Below are 23705 nucleotides of genomic sequence, written 5' to 3' on the forward strand. Positions count from 1 at the left end.
GCTGAAATGATTTTTCTAATGCGTGTGACGCAAATCACGACAAGTACCAACGCCGGACAACAAAAGGAAAAAAGTACAGTATGCATTGACGTTAGGATCACATGAGTTTGTCTGATGACTTAATGACAATTGAAATGCATGAGTAAGTACGAAGAGGATGTAAGCGGTTAGATATCGTTGATTGTCATTGCCTTATTTATCGAATCTAAACTCTAATGTGGCGATAAAAAATATTGTTATTTTACGGATAATACAGAAGTAAATGTTTATTATACAACGATATATTAATTTGTTGATAACTGATTACTTAATTTCTGGTTAATTGTCAGCAGACACAGTCATCAGCATCATCAGTTTTTCTACCACCCTATTTAAATTCAACATACGAGCTAATAACAATGAATTTTTTTTAGTACCGAAACTTCATTCACAGTTTCACTTCAATTTTTTACCTTCCCGATTAAAAACCATATTAAATCAAACCTGATAATTAATTTAATTACTGTAGTAAGAAATTCTGTATTGCTTTCGATGCTTTCGAAGAACTAATTTTAATACAATTAGCATTTTTTTAAATTACATCATACATTAGATAGATTAGTACAATATTATATTAGAAATTAATATAATACTATTGTTTTGTTGTACCTTTTTCAATACATAAGCAAGACTAGTGTGGGATAAATATATTAGTATATATTTCGCAAATTAAAATTCATCCTTTGGGTGTAGGTCAAGTTTCTCAAAACATCTTTCGACTAAACAGTAAAGTTGTTGATAATTTTCGAGTCTGATCTCTGCTTTTAGTCTAACATGATGTTTCCCAATTAATCTACCATCGAGATGGATGCCGAAGGATTTCGCTAACTCTGCTGGAGGTATTGACCATCCCTCAAGTAATATTATTAGGGTTCTGCCATTTAGCCGTAACGCAATATTGACATGGACAAATTTCGAACTATTAAGCTGTATGACCAACCTCTAGTCAATTTGTGGATCTTGTCTATTACCACTTGTACTATTTCTATAGCTATGGGTAGAAATATGTTCTTTGCCATTTTTACAAAATATTTCTAAGATGAATGAAACCATCAGCATTATTTCGAAACCATCAATCAGATATTACTCGTTGAGATTTTCATTTGCTCTAACAGATACCACACAATATGAATTATGAGCACTTACACTGACACAAAATGCCGACCTTTGAAGGTATTTTAGGTTGTTTTTTGATGTGAAATTAAAGTTCTACAGAATCACAGGAAGAAGTACTAACTAAATATAATCAATTTTTAAATAATAGGGGTAATTTATTATTAGCAATAACTTTAAATAATATACATCCTAAACTCCATACGTACAACATTTCTTCAGACTATTCTTAGTAGTTAAACAATCAAACAACAATAATTTAAAGAAAGTTTCAACTTAATAAAAACTGATACAAATGTGTTGTACGCAAGATCGAAACATGAACTTGTTCAGTCTTTTCAAAGAAATCGTTTTATATTTTAGCATATTATGCGTATAGTTGCATAAATTGGTAGCAATTTTGTTTATACTGGTCTTGTGTTGTTAATTAATTGATATATTCCTACAAACCCTAACTTCATTCAAATTTAATCGAAGAAAAAAGCATTGCCTTTAGGACATACTAAACTATATACAAATTCAATCACCAAGCCTATTAGTGATACGGGTACGCTAATAAAGAGAGCTTTCTTTGTTGCTAAGGCCATCACAAGTTCTAATCCCCTTTTGTACTGTTTAAAAATAAAACCTCTATATATCAGTAAAGCCAAAAGCCTTCTAATTCCACTTTAAAAACACCTGTAGTAAATCAAAGGTTATAGTAACTACTTACTAGTAACACTTACTCAGTGGAGGCATGCTATAGCACGTTTGAAAGGCAACAATCCGTAGAATATTCACCACATAATGTCAGCGTCATCGTTAGCACAGTCATAAGCTAATAAACTCTGAAATAAGAGATAAGAGAGAGAGAAGGTTATTTATACATAAGCAAGAGTAGTGTGGGATATATATTTCGCAAATTAAAATTCATCCTTTCATTCATCTATTTCGCTGACTCTGCTGGAGGTATTGGCCATCCCTCAAGTAACATTAGGGTTCTGTCATTTAGCCGCAACGCAATATTGACATGGACAAATTTCGAACTATTAAGCTATATGACCAACCTCTAGAAATATATTCTTTGCCATTTTTGCAGAAATATTTCTAAGATAAATGAAACCATCAGCATTATTTCGAAACCATCAATCAGATATTACTCGTTGAGATTTTCATTTGCTCTAACAGATACCACATAATATGAATTATGAGCACTTACACTGACACAAAAAGCTGACCTTTGAAGGTATTTTAGGTTGTTTTTTGATGTGAAATTAAAGTTCTACAGAATCATAGGAAGAAGTAGTAATTAAATATAATCAATTCTTTAAATAATAGTGGTGAAGCACAATTTATTATTAGCAATAACTTTTAACAATATACCTCCTAAACTCCATACGTACAACATTTCTTCAGACTATTCTTAGCAGTTAAACAATCAAACAACAATAATTTAAAGAAAGTTTCAACTTAATAAAAACTGATACAAATATGTTGTACGCAAGATCGAAACATGAACTTCTTCAGTCTTTTCAAAGAAATCGTTTTATATTTTAGCATATTATGCGTATAGTTGCATAAATTGGTAGCAATTTTGTTTATGCTGGTCTTGTTTTTGTGTTGTTAATTAATTGATATATTCCTACAAACCCTAACTTCATTCAAATTTAATCGAAGAAAAAGAATTGCCTTTAGGAGATACTAAACTATACACAAATTCAATAACCAAGCCTATTAGTCATACGCTAATAAAGAGAGCTTGCTTTGCTGCTAAGGCCATCACAAGTTCTAATCCCTTTTTGTACTGTTTAAAAACAAAACGCCTATATATCTGCATAGCCAAAAGCCTTCTAATTCCACCTTAACAACACCCTTAGTTAATCAAAGGTTATAGTAACTACTTACTAATAACACTTACTCAGTGGAGTCATGCTATAGCACGTTTGAAAGGCAACAATCCGTAGAATATCAGCGTCATCGTTAGCACAGTCATAAGCTAATAAACTCTGAAATAAGAGATAAGAGGGAGAACGCTATTTTCGTTTTATATTAGTATTTTAGTTCCGAAAAGGGAAAAAGCTGTATATTTCCATCATCACCAAATTCCATCATTTGCCCAAAACTTTCTTAATTATATAACTACGTGGCTTCAAAAGAGCCTAATGAAAACCAATTGTTTCATTTTTTCAGCCAGAAGTTCTACTATGGTGGAATTACGGTTTTACATCTACCAAAACGAGACATTTATATATATATATATATATATATATATATATATATATATATATATATATATATATATATATATATATATATCGCCCACAGGACAAGCTCTTTTATTTAATATTTATATTGCATTGTTTTTAATGAAATGAAATCTCAAAATATAAATGTTAAATGTCATATTTATTCCATAAAATGAAATTCTATAGAAACATTAAATTACGATAAAATTTAAAATAAACAAAGTGATGGTTGATATTATTCTGATTAATAACTCTGTTTAATATATATCTAAACTTTGCTGTTGCGCGGTTACATTATTATATGCATTACTGTTATAGTTATATAACAATATATATTCAATAACATTCTTTCTAATTTCTTTTTCTCATTATCGTTATTATTTAAAAATATACAGATTATATCGATTCAAATATCGAAATGTGTTAGAATATTGTTAGTATATGGAATGTATTCGAAACAATAATTAATTTAATTAAGCAATAATAGTTCATTTAAAATAATATTTTCGTTCCCATTTCCACCGGCCTGTTTCGTGTCATACTTTAAATATTTTATGCGTAATAATTTTCCAAAAATGTTAATTAAAAATAACCCCTAGGTAGCATACTGAAAATCGAGGAAAGTATTATGGGCGAGTAAACAAAATATATATTTAATGGAAAGGAAAATATTTTATATTTTAATATGGTGCGTTAATTTCTTGTTCTTAACACGGCAAATCTCAGAGACAGAACGCAAAGATTTTTGTTTTAAATTGGGATTTTGAATTAATTTTATTTGATTTTTATATCGCAATTCTGCAACAATATTCATATTAATTCTCATGTTATTTTCAGACTTTTTTATCTTTCACAATGAACCAGATCTAAGGAGTAAAATGGGTGCGGAGACATCTCAAAGCATAATTAATTTTAACAATGATGAAAATCTAACATAAAATATCTGATCTAAAAATTTAAATTTAATACCAAAAAGCCCCAAAATTCAATAGAAGGCTTACAATCAAAACGAAAAGACTTGTTAATCGATCATTTTTTGCAAATTTGCTTTTACATATCAGTCTTAAATTTTTCGTTTTAGACAGACATTTACTGATAAAAATTTATACAATATATATTAATCAAAACAATTTCCATTATTTTATATATCGTGTCGAAAGTACGGTGTTAGTTTATTAACGATCTAATAATCGATTTATTTTCGAACGAGGCACCATGTCTGGTAAATACGCTGGGTTCGACAGAACTTCCCTTTTGACCTGCAACAATGTATACTTCGCAACTCTAGGAACTCTTTGTCTATTACTCGCTATTTTTAGTCTGTTTGTGGTCAATTGACGTCAGCAGACACATACAGTAACAGTTTCATACGGCTTTTGCGACACTATACCTTGCTTGCCTTAGTATTGTCGCAGTAGATACACTTATCATCGTATCTCATAATACACTACAGAATACTCTTCTGTTTTTGTATCATAAGCAATAAAACCGCTACGTTGACACGATTTAAAATGTCATTTTCAGTCATTTTCAGTCATTTCGTGTGATAACCATCTTTTTTCCTTTTAAATATATTCCATATTTTTTAATCCTTTTGGTTTTTTTGCCACAAAATCATCATTTACAAAAGGAATGAATGTGGATAATCAGTTTTAAACTTTGTACTTAATAATAGTAAACTGTTATGTAAACCAAAATGGTAAACTTTTTAGGCTTTAACGAGTTAAAAAAATTAATTATAAAAACTGGATTAGGTGGGGAATAAAATGTTATTATTCAGCTTGATTTAATATCAATTTTTTTTTTTTTTTTATTTATAATTATATACATTGTTACTAGTCGTTGCCGACTAACCTACAATTTGTCCTTATAATAGCTTAAATCTAGGTATATATCTAATAGGACTCATCAGTCCTACATAGTCTCTAACATAATAATAATTGTTTTAACACTTTGAGTTTTTTCTAATGCACCTCACTGCACTACACTACAACACACTACACAAGTTCAAATGGTTTGGTCCTTTTGAGTCTGCGTCCGGTTTTGGTGTTGTCCAAGAGTTGTAATACTTCGAAATTAACATGAGAGTGAAGTCTCTCCTCATGTCTCTTTGCAATTCTTTTAATTTCTTGATTGACAGTCGGTATCTGAAGATCTCGATGTAAATAAATGGTCCGGTAATATCTGGGTGCACCTACGATGCTTCTTAGGACTTTGTTCTGGAAAACTTGTATTAGATTTATGTTGCTTTTTGCGGAACATCCCCATAATTGTATTCCGTATGTCCATATAGGTTTTAATATTTGTTTATATAGAAGTAATTTATTATGTATAGTTAATTGAGATTTTCTTCCAATTAGCCAATACATTTTTCTATATTTTAACTCAAGTTCTTTTCTTTTCTTTTTGACATGTTCCTTCCACCGTAGTTTTGCATCAAGTGTCATTCCGAGATACTTAGCATTATTGCTGTATGGTATGACAGTGTGGTTTATGGTCAATGGTGTAAGCGCGGCCTGTTTATAGGTGAATTGAACATGCACAGATTTGTTTTGGTTAATTTGTATTTTCCAGATTTGGGTCCATTTATTTATAGCGTCAGTAGCCTGTTGTAGGTTTCGGGTTGCTTCTTCGCTATTGTTTCCGACAGCAAGAATAGCAGTATCATCAGCAAATGTAGCCATTGTAATGTTTTCGATTTGTGGTATATCACATGTATAAAGTAGGTACAGAATTGGCCCCAGTACACTTCCTTGTGGTACACCTGCTTTAGCTTCTTTTATTGTAGAGTAAGCTTCCTCTTGTTTCACTCTAAACATTCTGGCTGTGATGTAAGATTTTAATAGTTCGGTGTGTTGCTTCGGTAATATTTTCTGTAGCTTATGGACGAGGCCTTTGTGCCATACCTTGTCGAAAGCTTGTGCTACATCTAAGAATACAGCTGAGCATACTTTATTATCTTCATAGGCTTTTTCAATAACATCTGTTATTCTATGCACTTGATCAATCGTTGAATGTTTGGTAATAAACCCAAACTGGTGTGTTGGTATTAGGTTTTTTCTCTCTATAATTGGTTTTAATCTTTTCAAGAGGAGCTTTTCAAATACCTTAGCTATCATCGGTAACAGTGAGATAGGTCGATAAGCTTTTATATCATTTGGTGATTTTCCAGGTTTTGGAACCATTATTATTTCAGCCATTTTCCAAACGTCTGGGACATATTTCAGTCGAAATGCTGCATTGATTAAGTTAGTGAGCTTTATAATACCCTTTCTTGGCAGATTGTGCAGCAATTGCCCTGTTATTAAATCATAGCCTGGTGATTTATTTGGCTTGATGTTAGTTTTAATAACGTTGGTGACTTCTTTCGGAGTTGTTAATTGAATTGTCGAATTTTCGCCGTCTATGTCCGGTAAAGTATGTTCAATTTCACTTTCGTTTGGTTTGAAAGTTTTCTCTAAATGGTCAGCGAATGCTTCTGCTTTCTCCAGGTTGCTGCGTGCCCAACTTCCATGCATGTTTCTTATCGGAGGACTATGTAGACAGGATCGTTTTAGGTATTTAGTGGCTTTCCAGAGCGAATAGTCTGTGTTCTTGTCGTCTGTTAAATTTCGTAGATAGTTATTTATGGAATTGTTTTTAATTTCCAAAATTTCCCTCTTCAACCTTTGTGTTATGTTGTTTAAGATATTCTTATTTTCAGGTGTTCTATTTTGCTGCCATTTTTTCCGTAGTTTTCGTTTTTCAGCTACCATTTCCTTGATTTCTTTCGGGTAATTTATTCCTTTGGTTGAAGTTTTAATTTCTGGAGTGTTATTCCAAGCAGCCTGTTGGATGTCTGCAACGAATTTTTCGGTTTCATAATTTAATTGGTCTTCTGTCTTAAGGGGAACATTTAGTTGAATTCGATTGTTTATTTCTTCAACAAATCCTTCCCAGTCTGTCCTCTTGTTGGTTAATGTTGGATTTTGTTGTTTTCTTATAATGTTTTCACTCAGCGTCAAAATCACAGGTGTGTGATCTGAACTTAAGTCAAAATTTTCTTCAACTTCCATGTAGTTAGTGGTTATGTTTCTAGCTATAAAGAAGTCTAACAGGTCTGGAGTTTTCTCTGGATCGGTAGGCCAATAAGTTGGTTTTCCTGTCGACATGATTTAATATCAATAAGCATAATTTCAGCGGTTAGTATATATCGGCTCACAAAATTTTGATCGAGTATGGAATGGCATTTGGAACTAATCCACAAGATGACAGAATTGATACCGGAATTGCAGAACTAATATCAATTGCTTGAGTCCTAACTTTTCGAAATAAAATTTAGACTCTCGCATGAAGGCCATTCTCAACACTTAAACCTAACAGGTCAATTGAAAAGTCCTTGGCCTGACAAATAGATGGCGCTACTAACCCTCAAAAGATGCGTGTATAAATTTGACATCTGTCGGATCATTAATTTGCGTATTATAGTATTTTGAGTGAAGCAACTTTTGTTATTGTGAAAGAATGGATAAAAAGGTATTTCGCGTATTGATAAAATATTGCTTTTTGAAGAGAAAAAATACAGTTGAAGCAAAAACTTTGCTTGATGCCGAACTTCCGAACACTGCTATGGTATGCAGTTTAGGCTTGGTGAAATGAGCACCGAAGGCGGTGAACGCAGTGGACGCCCAAAAGAGGTTGTTACCGACGAAAACATTTAAAATTTCACAAAATGATTTTGAATAAATGTAAATTGAAATTGAATGAAATAGCAGACACTCTAAAAATATCAGTTGATCGTGTACATCATATCATTCACGAATATTTGAGTATGACAAAAGTTCTGTGAAAAGTGGGTGCCGCACGAGGTCCCTTTTGACCAAAAACAACAACGAGTTGATGATTCAGAGCAGTGTTTGAAGATGATCAAGCGTAATAAACCCGAGTTTTTGCGTCGATATGTGACAATGGATGAAATATGGCTCCATCATTTCACTCCGAAGTTCAATCGACAGTCATCCGAGTGAACAGCACACGACGAACCCGCTCCAAAGCGTGGAAAAACGCCACAGCCGGCTGGCAAGGTTATGGCGTCTGTATTTTGGGATGCGCATGGAATAATGTTCATTGAAGAAAAAGAAAGTGCTGCTTCAATAAAGCAACACACCATATCACAAGTCAGTGAAAACGATGGCAAATATCCATGAATTGGGCTTCAAATTGCTTCCTCAGCCACCGTATTCCCCAGATCTAGCGCCCAGCGACTATTTCCTGTTCTTAGATTTCAAAAGAATGCTCGCCGGGAAGAAATTTTTGCCGAATGATGATGGTGATCGCCGAAACTGAGGCCTATTTTGAAGCAAAGGAAAAATCGTACTACAAAAATGGTATCGAAAAGTTGGAGGGTCGCTATAATCAGTGCATTACCCTTGAAAGGAATTGTTGAATAAAAAAAACTAATTTTGCCAAAAAAATGTGTTTTATTATGGTAGGCCGGGAACTTTTCAATTGACCTGTTATTTCAGCTGGAGTTCGCCAGAGTAGTGTTTTGAGACCACTACTGCATCAGCTCTACACTACTGATATCCCAACAACAAAAGAAGCATGTTAGACAAAAAACAGGGCAGATCAGACCCAAAATCAAACAACTGTACTGGTTTGTTGGAAGACACTCTCAACTTGACCAAAAATTAAAGATATTGGTTTAGTAGTCAATCTTAAAGCCAATTTGGACCTATGTGGTACAAATATGGGGTTGCACTAAAACATCAAACCAATTAGTAATGCCAAAACGAAGTTCTGCTAGTAATTACCAATGCTTATAGCGATAAGCATAAGCGATAATAAACACAATAAGCATAATAAGAGATAACCACATAGCGACGTAACCAATGAAGAGCTGCACGATGACCTAGAAATGGATTTACGAAGTGATTCAAGATTTCGCCTTCAAATATGAAATAAGATTACCAAATCACACCAACGTGGAAGCAATACAGCTACTGGACAACACGCAGGAAATCAAAAGATTAAAGCGAACCAAACCACACCATTTTGTATAGATTCTAAATGTTACTCTTAGCTTTAGCTTAAGTAGCTTAGTTTTATTTTAATTTGGAAAATATATACTGATGTACTAATCCCGTGCTCGCTTTGCTTGCATACTCATGCAGGTACAACAGAGCAGTAATAAATTAATTTGTAAATTAAGACTGTACTAAACATATCTGATGTAAGATGCAATCAATAAAAAGAAGTTGTTATATTTATAAAAGTAAAAATCTTTTAAAAATCTCAATAAAGAACCATTATTGAGAAATATCATTGGGCTGCCGAGGTCAAAGACTTTCTAATTTGTCTTTATCTATAGTTTTTCACCCACAACCATGCACACTTTCGCTTCTGAAAAAAAGTATTGTTCGAAAGATGTAGGACGCAATACGTTGACATTGACACAATTCGACTACATGGGAACCATCTGAGAATGCTAATTTTTATTTTTTTATTGTCTCGCATCTCATGTCGCGTTACTTAATGTGTCAAATATTGACCGAACAATAAAAATTTTAATGCTTATTGATAGAAAAACATTGGGTTTGAATAATTAAATGATTTTAAATTAGAATATTTATGTAATATTATATATAACTATGAGTATGACTGTGTATGTGCGATTTTTTGTATAAAGTTTGACTGATAACATTCTATCGCCATAAATGTTGTAGGATAAAATGGCAAAATCTTGACCTGTGTAGTGATATAACCATAGAAATTTGTTAGATAATATAACACGTAGTTTTTGATTCTTGATGATCACATCGTTGCTTAACATGCTTGTTAAAAATAATCTGACACTATATTCTTTTTCGAACAATTAGTCAAACGTCTGCGAATTTAGTCAAACTATCGAATAACACACCATCCATTTTAATTGGCAAAAAACGTATGACTTGAATATATACATGATATATTGATAATTGCTAGCGAATTTCGTCTTTGTCATTTTATAATTCATCATATAAATGATAATTGTCAGTCGCTTACGTGACAATATTAAAATTTCGTCTATATCGCTTTAAACTTGAATGACCTTGAATAATTATCACTACTATGACCAAGTATTTACATAAATGCAATACATAAATTTAACGAATCATATATAAAAACCGTTTAATAAAAATATATTATAAATTAAAAATAATTAATAGATCATATATGTATATATATATATATATATATATATATATATATATATATATATATATATATATATATATATTCAGAAACTAATTCAACAACTTTGAAAGGTTGACTAGGCAACTATATTCCGTTCAATAAAAGAGTGAACCCACGTCATCTAAATTGATGAGGTCAAAACGTCACAATGTTGCCGCATTAACTCTGAGTTTTACTTCATTTTGGCGCTGACAACAAAATTCTAATCTTCTAATTCTAAAAATAAAATAATGAAACGAAAATGTTATTAAATATTATTTATTTTAACATTGTAATACGTCTAATGCATATACTATAGAAAGGCTTAAACTACTATTAATCATACAGTTATAATAGTTTGTAAGTTAGGGTTAGGGTTTTATTATATTTACATGGAACTCTTTTCCATACCACCTAATTAACAATTGTATATCCAAGTAATGTATTTTACTTTCATTAGAGAGCATATTTGTCTTTTACGTTGTTTCTTTCGGTGCAGTGTTTCCTTGTAAAGTCACTTTAATATCATGATGTGTATATATCTATGTCAATATTTGTAAAATTCGATTTTATACAATAAAAACATGTTAATTATATTCTCACATTTAGTTGTTTCCACTTCCTTCACCCTGTCTTCGTAATATTCAGCATTAAGTCATACTCCCATATTCAGAAAGTTTCATTCCTATCAATGTCACTTTTGGATTCGCTATTCTTGTGAACAACTAAGCTATTAATTTCCAATCTTTCTAAGATTTGTTCACGATTCCACGATTTGTGACTTTCTTCTTCAATGTTTCTGATCGAGTTCATCGAAACCCAAATTTTTATTAAAGACTATGCTTCTTTTCAGACATCCAGACAGTTCTTGCTTGTATATCCTTCTCAACCTGAATGTCACACCGCATACCAATTCTATTATATTAAACATGAAGAGATAGGAATCAAGATCTAATATTCTGTGGCCATATTGTTCAGCAACCTAATCTACCATGTATCTTTTTTCAGGCATATTTCTAAAAAAATAAATTACATAAAATACGATTAAAAATTTAATTTATATTTACCCAGTAACAATTTAAAATAGTTCACTCTTTAGCAAGTTTCTCCAAAACTTATTTTATGTACTGCAAGTCATTCCCTAATTGTTCATCTGTCCAACTCTGCGCCAGAAATAAAATGATTCCTGTTTCCAGCATGAAGAAAAATATATATGCAATGAATTATTAATAAATGTTATTGCTAACGAAACCTTATCAATTGTTATTCCAAGGTTTACCTTTTTCCATCAACTTTTTCTATTTTGAAAAATCCATGTCTCATCTAAATACACAAATTGAAACAGTAGTAACAAATATTCTACAAATCTCAGTTAATAACAGGTTATAAACCAGCAAAGGACATTTCGACACTTTGCATGTTTTGATAAATTTCAGATCGCTTTTTATATACTCCTATATAAAATGACGAAGTCATTAGGTAGTCTAATTAATTACTTGAAAAAAGACGATATAATGAATGTATGCATTAGATGTACTACCATATTAAAATAAATTACAATTAATAACATTATTTTATGTTTCATTATTTTATTTAGATTTTTTTTACTTAGAATTTTGTTATATGTCAAATCTAAGATTAACTAAAACTCAAAGTTGATGCGGCAACATTGCGACGTGTTGACGTCATAAATTTAGGTGACGTGAGTTTACTGTTTTATTGAACGGACTAAAGCTAACCATTTATACAACAATAATAAACAATGAGTAGTTCCTTTCTTCGTTTTCTATATTCTAGATAATGTTTAGAAATTCTTTTGAAAGTTGTTAAAACACCCTTGAAATATCTATATTTATCACACTAGTACTGGTAGTATTTATCACACTAGTACTGGTAGTATTTATCACACCAGCATCGTCTCTTTTAGGCAGAAAGTTTTCTATCTGCTTAATGCTTTGGTTTGCGGTGTTTGTTTTAATATATAACTGTTAGATGTTTACAGATGGTCAATGAAAATACAACAAATGTTAATGTGAATAGTTCAATGGAAAAACCAATTGTTATTGATATGTTTGATGAGTATTGAAAGGTTCACTAAATATTTCTATATTTTAATTTGTGTTTACTGCATTGAAAATATTTTATTCTTCTTCTGGACGGACAGTATTAACGATTTTAATCAAAATTGAGCAACTAAACTAGTGCCAATTGCCTTTGACTATGATGCTTGTGTAGTAAATTCATACACTAGGGGTGCCTTTAAAAATTTGAATGTTTCCGAATTGCAGTAGTTTATGACTAGGGGTCCTTTTGGATCTTTAAGTTTCAAATTCAATACTTTTCGAAGGAATGCTTCGAGCAACTATGGAACAATTGCCAATGCAACGTCAAGCTGCCTTCTTTTCTTGATGAATCTTGACGCCAGCTATGAAGTATGTATGGTTTTAAAATAAAACTTTTATTTTACTTAGAACTATTTTATTTTATGGAAAGAAGACCCGTCTTGACACACACATCTTCCTTACTCATCACAGTTTCCACTCTGATATTAACATATTGTTTTGTTTTTTGAACAGCCATGGCTGTATTAATAGCGCCATATAACATAAATATAAGCTACAAACGTAATGTCTGACGATATCAGGATTCAGACACAGGAGGCTAAAGAAGTTGACGGAAATTATAAAAAATTCGAAATATCGATAGCAAACGATTGGAGACTAAAAATATTTAAAAATCACCAGATCAAACTAATGCATATCATGACAAGTGGGAAAGCGTAAAATACGTAACTTACGTTACATATGTACGTAAAGACGTAAATAACGTAAAAATCAACATATCAATGTACAAGACCACATGAATCTCCGATAATAATTTTCATCTACAAAAGATGCTTGTAATAGTATCATGTCATTAGAACAGTTAATACACCCACATTATACTTTATTACACGTTATAATTGTATTACTGAAAAAATTATTGATCACTATTGAAGAATATATTTATAACTAAAACGGAATTTCTTTCCTGCTGTAGCCCGTAATAGAGTAACATTAGTACAACAAAAAGTGACCTAAAATTTGACAATAATTTCATACTGCGTTAACGATTAAATCATCTCGCTAATTGGACATATATCAGCCGGAATAATCGTTTTAATAACTTTTGGTTCAGGGACATTGGCAAACTAATGGAATTTTCTCTCAGATATGTTTACGCTGGACCATATATTAACTGAATTGTTTGGTTTGGCAACAGTTTGTCTTTTTGGAAGACCTCCAAACAAAAAATAAAGTTGTTTATTGTAAGTATATATGTATGTGTTGCTGTGATAAAAAATAATAGGTTTGAGAGAAAGTAATTTCGCATGTTCTTCATGTTTTTCAAGAATCTATATAGATTTAAGATTTATATAGATATAGCAGAGATGTAAACATATGGTAGTAAGTCCGGGATATATGGTGAATTCATCAAACCCTAGCTAATCTTTCTCGGTTTTTACCGAATCATTAAGGGTACTTACAATCGATAATTGTCCATTGCTTTTCTCATTGATCAATGTTCGACTTCTTTTTAATCGCCTGCTTAAATTACATTAATTGTTAGAAGTAGAGTACGATAAACAATTCGTTTCCAATTCCAACAAACACTTAACATTACATTCCTCGGCGTCGATGTAGATTTTGCAACCATTTGTGAAGCTTTTCCAGACTATGGCTACGATGTTTCTTGCGTATTATTATCGTACATAAAACATTTTTATTGCATGTCATCATTCGTTTAAAATTGGCTTGATTTCTTTGGCCTTTTAGTTGCAGCAAATATTCACAAATGGAAACTTGATCCATTAATTCTTCACTGTTAATTCGTTTAGAATCGAAGTAATGAGTTTCTTCTGGTATCCAGTAGTCCAAAAGTGCTTTATAGTCGATGTTTCGTAGCGATATCACAAGAAGAAAAACATATCTCTATGTCGACATTTTAAATTTGTATCCATCCTTAACTGGTTAGGATCTAATTTATTTTTAACATCAACATTTCCATAACTAAAAAAACAGTTCTGACACTACCATTCACTTCAACACTCATCATCATAAATACCACTCAATTTTAACCTGATCTTCTGGAATCATTTTTCAATGTGCAATCATTTTGATTAAGTAAACGAATTGTTTACATGGTTATTGACTAATTTTCTAAAGACTGTTACTTTTTAAACGGCTTCATTGAGAACTTTGTTTCCGGTCTACTTTCTGACAGTGTTTTATGTCTTTGAATGGCTCTATTAGTTCACTCCGAAGTCCCATCGACAGTCATCAGAGTGGACTGCACACGATGCTCCAAAGCGTGGGATAACGCAACAGTCGGCTGGCAAGCTTATGGCGTCTGTGTTTTGGTATGCGCATGGAATAATTTGGCGACAACTATATTAGTATATACATATTACTATATACATAGCGTTGGACAGTTTGAAATCGCCGAAAAACAGCCGCATTTTAAGAAAAAGAAAGTGCTGCTTCACCAGGACAATCCACCTTGGCATCGTCAATGAAAACGATGGCAAAAATCCATGAATTGGGCTTCGAATTGCTTCCTCATCCGCCGTATTCTCCTGATCTGGCCCCCAGCTCCGCTAGGAAGAAATTTCCGTCGAATGAAGAGGTGATCGCCGAAACTGAGGCCTGTTTTGAAGCAAAGGACAAATCGTATTACAAAAATGATATCGAACAGTTGGAGGGTCTCTATAATCAGTGTATCACCCTTGAAGGGAATTATGTTGAATAACAAAAAAAATAATTTAGCCAAAAAAATGTGTTTTACTATGGTAGGCCAGGGACTTTTGAACTGTCGATTAATTATATAACTAATAGTAAGTAATCATTTTGACAAACAGAAATGAGTAGATTAAGTAAAAGTATGACATTATATAATTATTAATAAATCAAAGTTTGCTGTTAGTGGGTTGCCAGTGAGAGTAAAAATGTTCAGATATAAACGTAACATTTTGTAGAGACAATACAAACTTTAACTTAAAAAAATATATATTCATAAATTTTAGGGAATGGAACAGCAGATTCTCCTCTGGTTTCTTGTATAATATATGATCTGGAAGCGTTTTATTGTTTTAACAGATACAGAGTATCTGAAACAAGCTACATAAAACAAGGTAACTTGAGTTAGCATTAATAAATGCCCCACTAATTTAAAAACGGCTCAGTTCTAGCGGTAAAAGTATTTATCTTTGTTGTTGATGAACTACTATGACTTGATTGCGCTTTAATTCATAAAAAATATATAATATGTGTTTTAAATATAATATTCATGTATTAACTACAATATCAACGTACATTTATATTATTGTTTTTAACATAAACTAAACAAAACAGTATTAATATCACAACTATTATACATCACTATCTAATATCTTGGACTTAAATAAAAAAGAACTTTATAACCAATATAGAACTTAATACAAGGAAAATATTAATTCTCATGGACGAGCTTAACTGTTATTGTCCATTTTCAGAGAAATACAAACATAGAAAACGCAGAAAAACCCAGATGGCGTACAATCCTGTTTCTATCCGACGTGTTTACGAAAATATTACGACCTTATTACGTTCAATATTAAAGCTTCACGCATTTTCTTAGGTTCGCCGTAACATCTGCATGGAAAACATTCATGTCGCTCAACAAATCACATAATATAGATGAAACAGTACAGCCACCGTATTGTAACAATCTTAATTGAAAGTAAACAACGTAAAAATTCAAATTAGGAATAGAGCGACACAATTTATTTTAATTTATATTATGAAGGTATATTTCCTAGAGTTTTTTTTAAATAAAACACTAATTTAGTGAATATTATATTAAAATAATTAGTGCTACATAATCGATCAAACAGCAACTATTAGATTGGTTGTATCTAAACAGATACAATAATTCATATTATTTATATAGAAGAAGTGCCTCTGTAACCCCAATGACGAAAACTATGAAAAATTAATGATAGTTTAAAATTTAATAAAAAAACTAAAGCAATCGCCCTCAAGTATAATGTTCTCGAAGCCAGTTTATGTCAGTTTATCTATATGGAACTCAAGTTTTGTTCGAGTATAATGTGACAGTTGAATGTATACAAGGGTTACGTGTTACATATATATTACATTATTATATTACAAAGGGTTGAAGGCATACAAGGTACTTTTGGACTCATTAGGCGATCGAAAGCCTGAAATGGTTTTTACATTATTTTACCTAAATATTAAAAAACAAAAAAGCAACCGACCCTTATTTTTGAGTATACGTCATGACCTTGATTAATTGTGGCTCAGTCATAAGCTGCCTAACGTGCGGTCTCACGAAAACACCTTGCTTCACCGTTGCTTCTGGGACGCCTGAAAACTTTGAAATGATGTATTTGAAGCAATTTCCAACTTTGGGAAGTGATTTTACAAATTGCTAAGTATTTTCGTAATTTAATTTGCGAAGAACCAATTACATGTTGTATATTTCTTTGAGGTGCTTTAAGGCTTGTTTTTGATGAATATATGATATAATCCTGACGACATAGATCTCCTCTGATGAAGAATATTGTCCATATTATTTTCGTTGTTCATCTCATATGGGCGTTTTAGAATATATCTCAATCATATAGTATTATCAAAAATAGTAACATTTCATGGTGTTTCGTTATGTTCTTGATGTATCCTGATGTTGATAGAAAATTAAGGCTTTATTTCTCGTTAAGGGCCGATCGAGATCAAGTATAGAGGTCAAATAACACAGCACAATTTAGTCAGGTTTGGCTGAGAACAGTATGAATATTAGCCACAATATTCTATTCAATAAAGTTGAACTACCAGCCGCTGGTCAAGGCCTACGTAAGAACGTGTGTAATTCATTACAAATGAAGCCGTCTGATGTTGAACAATGAGGATACGACCAAAATATTAAATATAAGAAATAATCTCTCCAAACTGTTATTTGCTTCCACTCTTCTAGTCACTGAGATGTTTACAAGTCAATAACAGTAGATTAGAAGAGACGACAAAATTAGATTATATGCTTTGACCCTCGAAATCTTTGCAGATATTTGCCTTGATAATACATTTTCTTCACATTCTCTAGTAATTGTACTAACTACTTTCATATAAAGCTGATAAATCAGATAAAATGACATATAGACCCTCTATTAATCACAAATATATAACAAATCTTTGTTTTCCCATTTATAGATCCTAAGGTTTAGATTTGGACTGAGTTAATTTCAGTGGACACCTTCTAGGTAAGGATAACAAACTTTAATTTATCAGTAACATTTTCCTTCTGCTATTTCTGTAGAAAAAAAAATACATACAAACCAAGCTTAATAAATCGCTAATTGGACATTATCAATTTACTCATTCCTTTCTCATGCTTCTGTCCTCACTGTGAGGAACTTTATTTTAAAATTTAATTTTATCGTAAACATAGCTTTTTAATACACAATACTATTTACTTAATTGCTTATTTACTTATTTGTCAGTTTCCTCTTTGCTTTTACCCTTTTACACCATACATTTTAAACCATTAATGGATTAATATCTCATTATTTTCAATGTTTATTTTACGAACGTTACCTTTTACGTTACGTTATTGTTTTGTGAAACCTACAATATATAGAAAATCCCTACCGTCTTTGATTGCCTGTCGGATTCAAAAAATATATCCAAAAAATTTTAATACCTTAGCAAGGCTTTAAACCACCATATAAAAAAACTCCTTAAGGTTATATATTGGTAATAATTGATTCCAAGATAAAGATGAAATAAATGAAAACGAAGCTTAATTAAATTCAACTCTACAGTAAGTTGTTGAAACTAAGTACTTATCTAAGAAAACCCATTGGCCCTTACTTAGGGTGTAATAAAATAAAGTTCGTAGCACTTTTCAGTGTTTTTACTATTTAGTACACTTTACTTCACAACTACTCAAGATCACACGGTTTGGTTCTCTTGAATCAGCGTCTTAGTTCAGTGTTGTCCGAGAGTTCCAACAGAACTCAAAACACTGCCTTGCGATATATCTCCTTTTGTTTCATTCATTGTTGAGTAAGATTCTTTATATTTAACTCTAAACATCCTGCCTGAGATATAGGAGTTTAAGAGTTCACTTCGTTAACACGTATTGCTTCGGAAATATATAAATATATATATATATATATATATATATATATATATATATATATATATATATATATATATATATAAATATATATATATATATATATAAATGATTGTGCTTTATATTAATCAAAAAAAATCTCTTACAGCACTGAACTCGAACTGTTGTAGTAGTTACTATATAAGCCCCCATGTTAAAAGTTTTAATCACCATAGGATGTACTGGAGCTTATATGTCTCTAAGGCGATTTAGCTTAATCAAAAAATTGCTCCGTTTCTAGGGTTTGTTCTCTGTCATACGAATGCAATTTCGTTGGTCGCGTTACGTTATTGGATTCCGAGCTGTGTAGGACGCTCGGTTTACTTAGCTTCTTTTACGTGTTTCATTTCTAGGTAAAATTTTCAATTTCCATTAACTGAGAAATAATTGTCCATTGTTAAAAGAGATTAAATCATGTATTTGTTCTCTAGATAATGTTATAATGAGAAACCGAATCATTGTTTCGGATTCTGTCTGATCTGCAGTTCTCTATTAAAATATTTCTATATTCAGTGGCTACCTGTCAAAAATTTCGGGTTTTCCTAACATATAATTTTAATGAATAATACATCTGATAGTACTTGCTCTGTCTCCTCTACAAAACTCCTGATAGTATAAAATGGGTAAACTCTAATTAATGGTGCACATATTGTTTGGGACCTTTTAACAGTTTTGCAGCCCTTATTTTTCTACCTAGAGACCCAAGGATATCTATTAATGTGCCCATGTAATATCATCTGCGGGAGGACGTTGTGGACACATCGGGTGAAAACATACGGGAATTACTACGGGAGCTATAGAAGAAGTTCCCCAATATTGACAAGAGAACAAGTTTTACTACCACATATATCATTGTTTTTTTTAATACAAATTAAATTTATTAAATTATATATTAAAAATATAATCAAGTGCAAAGTTACGTATAAATAGAATAAAACTAATCTAGTCCAGCCTATTAATCAGTAAAAAAAATTATTTTCATTAACATTATATTTTTAAATATACTAATTAAACAAACATGCTCTTCTTGTGAATTCAATAAAAACTGCTCAAAATCTTTCTACATATCAGAAGAATGCTAACCTTTTTGGTTTTATCGGTCACTGTTCGTATTCGCTAAGACAATAAAATCGTCATCATTTTTACTGGTATTACAATTCCTATTTCTCTCAGGTATTATTTCAAGTATTTTGTAATTTCCTTCTATGGCACGAAGTGCAAAATTCTATATTATTTGCATCTCAGCTGTTTTAATGCTATTTAGGAAACGACGCCTTTTGTAAATAAGATGGTAACATGATACTAATTGTTGTGACTCAATTATAATTCAATTATCTATAAAGCTTAAAAACATTACAATTTCTTTTAGTTTAGGATCAAATTTATTTAAACCATTTAACTGTTCTTGTAATATTTGTAACATGGGTAAAGAATTATGACTTGAGACAATATAAATTATCGTATTGTATCGAACGTCTGGTGAGGCCAGGTCATAGTAGAAAAGGCGTCTCACAGAGAATACATGCCTAACAAAAGGGAGCATCGGCTTGTTGTCGAGAGCTCCGGATAATGGAGGTGCGGATACCGGATCTAGACGAAGCGTGTAAGAAGTTAGACTTGTTAAAAGACAAATAATATTATAATTGTTGGCTATAACCATAAACTTCAAGAAGCTCCAAGATCGTGGAATATTCCAGAATTTTTAAGAATCCATGACGCAGGTGTTCCATCGGTGTTAGGCGAAGTTCCTAACTGGAAGAATATTTCCCTTCCTGAAATTCTAATCGAATTAAGATGCAGAAAATGGTTTCTCGAGTCAGCCTTCACACTCACCACCAAGAACCTGAGGGAGGAGCTTCGTAGATAAAACACAATGCATTGGGAAGGAGAATCAAAATTAGCCAAAAAGAAGTCAAGAGTGTCGAAAGTCAGAAGTGGAACATAATGAACTAAGATCAGAACAAAAACAAGCATCAGAATTAAGAAGAAAGAAAAAGGCAATAACATTAATCAAGAATAGAAACAGAATAGTTAATTGTGAAGAAATAGTCGGAATCGAATCGCGATTTTCTTCTGAGTACGAACTCACATCAAGAAGTAGTATAATGCAACAAAAAAATTCTTATATATCGTTTGTATAATTATCAGTTGGGTCTGATGATTATCATCTCATAATTCATAATTCTCTTCCCCTTCACCTATTGATTTTATATCATTTCTATATTACTTCTATCATTTTATATAGTTACTAGTAATGTACGTTTAAATAAATAAACTTGTCTTTTCACATTAATGTACGCAAAGGAGAGAAAAAACAAATTGTATTTTATTTGCAACATTGTTACGATTAGTTTCTCCTTAACAACTCACCAATATAGCCCAATTTATTTCAGGTAACAGCTCCCTTTTAATTGTGATGCGAAAACAGTAAAACGCCTCAAATTGCAATCGTGTATACGTCACCGTACGTCGTCCATCGTAACATTCATACCAGTAAACTTAATTAATACGCAGAAATTTCATAAAAATCCGTTTAACAATGAAAATGGCAATTGACAAGATGCTTGATAATTTGACGTACAGTACAGGTTCAGTGTTGCCAACTTTGAAGTTTGACATATATAGTGATCGCCATTTTACTTACTAAAGCTGTCGACCGTTGTGTTCTGCAGAACGCACCCATTAATGGATCTCTAAATATATTTATGTTTAAAAGAATTTTGAAGCCATAAGTATTTGAAATACCAATAAGAAATTATTTTCTTTGGATATAATTAAAATACAAAAACCAAATATATTTGCGTGCTTCAATTACGTATTTTAATTGCAATTAATTCAAATACAGCCTAACCCTGAAATCTGGTTAAATAATGAAGACAAGTAAAGACGAAGCACATTGTTCTAATAAACCATATATTGGAAACAATCGAAATTATTTTATACCCAACATTATATTATATCATTATGTAGAACAAATACTGAAATTAAAAAGGAAGCGACATCTAAAATGACTAAAAAGGGTTCGTTCTAATTTTTCTTATTTATTATATTTTTCTTATATATTATTATTTAATTAAACTTTAATTTGAACTTGGTTAATAAGTTCATTTAAACTAAGGGATTGTTTATAATTTATCAAATCATATTTAATATATCCACACCCTACGTTTTAATAAAAAAATATATGTTATAATACGTATATGTTATAATACATATGTAACGATACTTCATAACTATATACAAAATTATTTAAAATACAGATAAATAATAATAATAGGTCGATCAATAAATATTGTAATAAGAACTGGGTCAAAAGAAGAATTACAACAAGAAGTTAAGGAATGCAATATATCAGCTTCGAATCATACTAGGCCTACATAATACTACATCCTCTTTTTTGAGTAATTTTATTTAATAATCTTATTAATTTCAAATAGGTTAAATGAAAAAGTCAAATTATTCTTGAAACGGCTTCTTAATTGAAGGGAAAAAAATCTATTTATTTTCAATAAGTCAAATACACGTTCTCACAAAACTCTCATATTCATTAAATATATCTAAAACTCATTTTAAACTATTGAACAGTTTTATTCTTATCTAGCGACAATATTTATAGAAAAACATACTATAGATTCTATACGAACTATACTACAAAAGTTTAGAAACACCGTGTTATTAGTTGACATAACAAATATTGCAATAAATATTTAAATAAGCATGTTAGTATTGGGCTTTATTTTTACAACCGCACTTATAACAATAATCAACTAAATTATTAATTTCTTATCAATTGTCTCTTACTTCCAGGTAGGTACCGGATTACTACTATAAAATTGTTAAATTAGAGTTATATATACTTTGTTATCTTCATTTAATAGTTACAAAAGTGTATAAATGCATAAAATGGCAAAAAGGAAACGGATTTATCTTGACCAGCCGTGTACTATCTGTACTTTGAACCAAAACAGATATTCTGTGGTCGGAGTATAGGTTGGAGTTTCATTTAAAAGTATAATAAACTCTTACATTAATGTAGCACTGGAGGAAATCAAGACAGACAGAGATGTGGACGTTCCAAATCTACAACTAAGTTGGATGATACTTATATAGGTTTGTTGTAATGTTATCGAAAGGAAATCGATGTTTAACTGCCCTTCAAATTACCGCTACTTGAATGAAACACGAGAAATGTCAGTTTCAGCTACAACTATAAAGAGACGTCTACTTTCTGTAGACCTGACAGGGAGTTCTATGAACGGAAAAATCTGAAAATATTTCAGAATAATGCAATTCCTTCTGTGGTGAATCCAATTGGCCGAAATTTTATTTTTCAACAACACAATGATCTTAAACATTCATCAAAATTATATCAATGATCCCTAAGCTATTACAACCGCCAAACCTCTCTCCTATGGAATTTGTAAAGTTAATAGAAGATATTAGACTCCGAATAATTATATTTAAATAAGTTAAAAAAAGAAATTAGTAAAATTTATGAGCAATCAATTAATTAAAAATAAAGTTGTCCATTTTGACGAGGCCAAAATTTAACGAAAAATGTATTCAATTTTTTTTTAATTTATACTAAATACATTTAATTAACTAAATGTTAGTCTAAAGTTTGATTTGAAATTATGATATCAAGTAATAAACAACTACATTTTATCGTTAATATTTATAGTTGTTTTTAAATTATATTCATCTTCTATTATATTTTTTCATACAATCGCTTTTATATCCTGCTGAATCAGTATAACTCTTGTTAAAATGTTATATAAAAAAATGAAGCGGGATATTACTTAATGATTAAGCATTTTTATTATTTTCCAAGGTTATAGTGTGGATGTTTTAATTTTTTGTAATTAGCTTAAACATCCCATGTGTATTATATTATAATAATTGGCTCTTAATGCTATATTACGA

General features: G+C 31.1%; 1 protein-coding gene across 5 annotated transcripts in view; it reads left to right on the forward strand.

Annotated features, from left to right (window-relative positions):
• Positions 1-23705, forward strand: part of Fdl (fused lobes) — a 219364-nt gene that overhangs the window by 91543 nt on the left and 104116 nt on the right. For 2 of the 5 annotated variants that reach the window (XM_076412446.1, XM_076412445.1), the window contains exon 2: positions 17816-17865. The exons of the other annotated variants lie outside the window; for them this stretch is intronic. The gene's annotated coding sequence lies outside the window, so the exon portion shown is untranslated. The remainder of the gene's footprint in view (positions 1-17815; positions 17866-23705) is intronic. 5 annotated transcript variants of the gene reach the window in all.

Source organism: Rhynchophorus ferrugineus, unplaced genomic scaffold (genome assembly GCF_030347505.1).
Source record: "Rhynchophorus ferrugineus isolate W39M unplaced genomic scaffold, kcgeb_rfMv2 rfM8, whole genome shotgun sequence".
NCBI lineage: Eukaryota > Metazoa > Arthropoda > Insecta > Coleoptera > Curculionidae > Rhynchophorus > Rhynchophorus ferrugineus.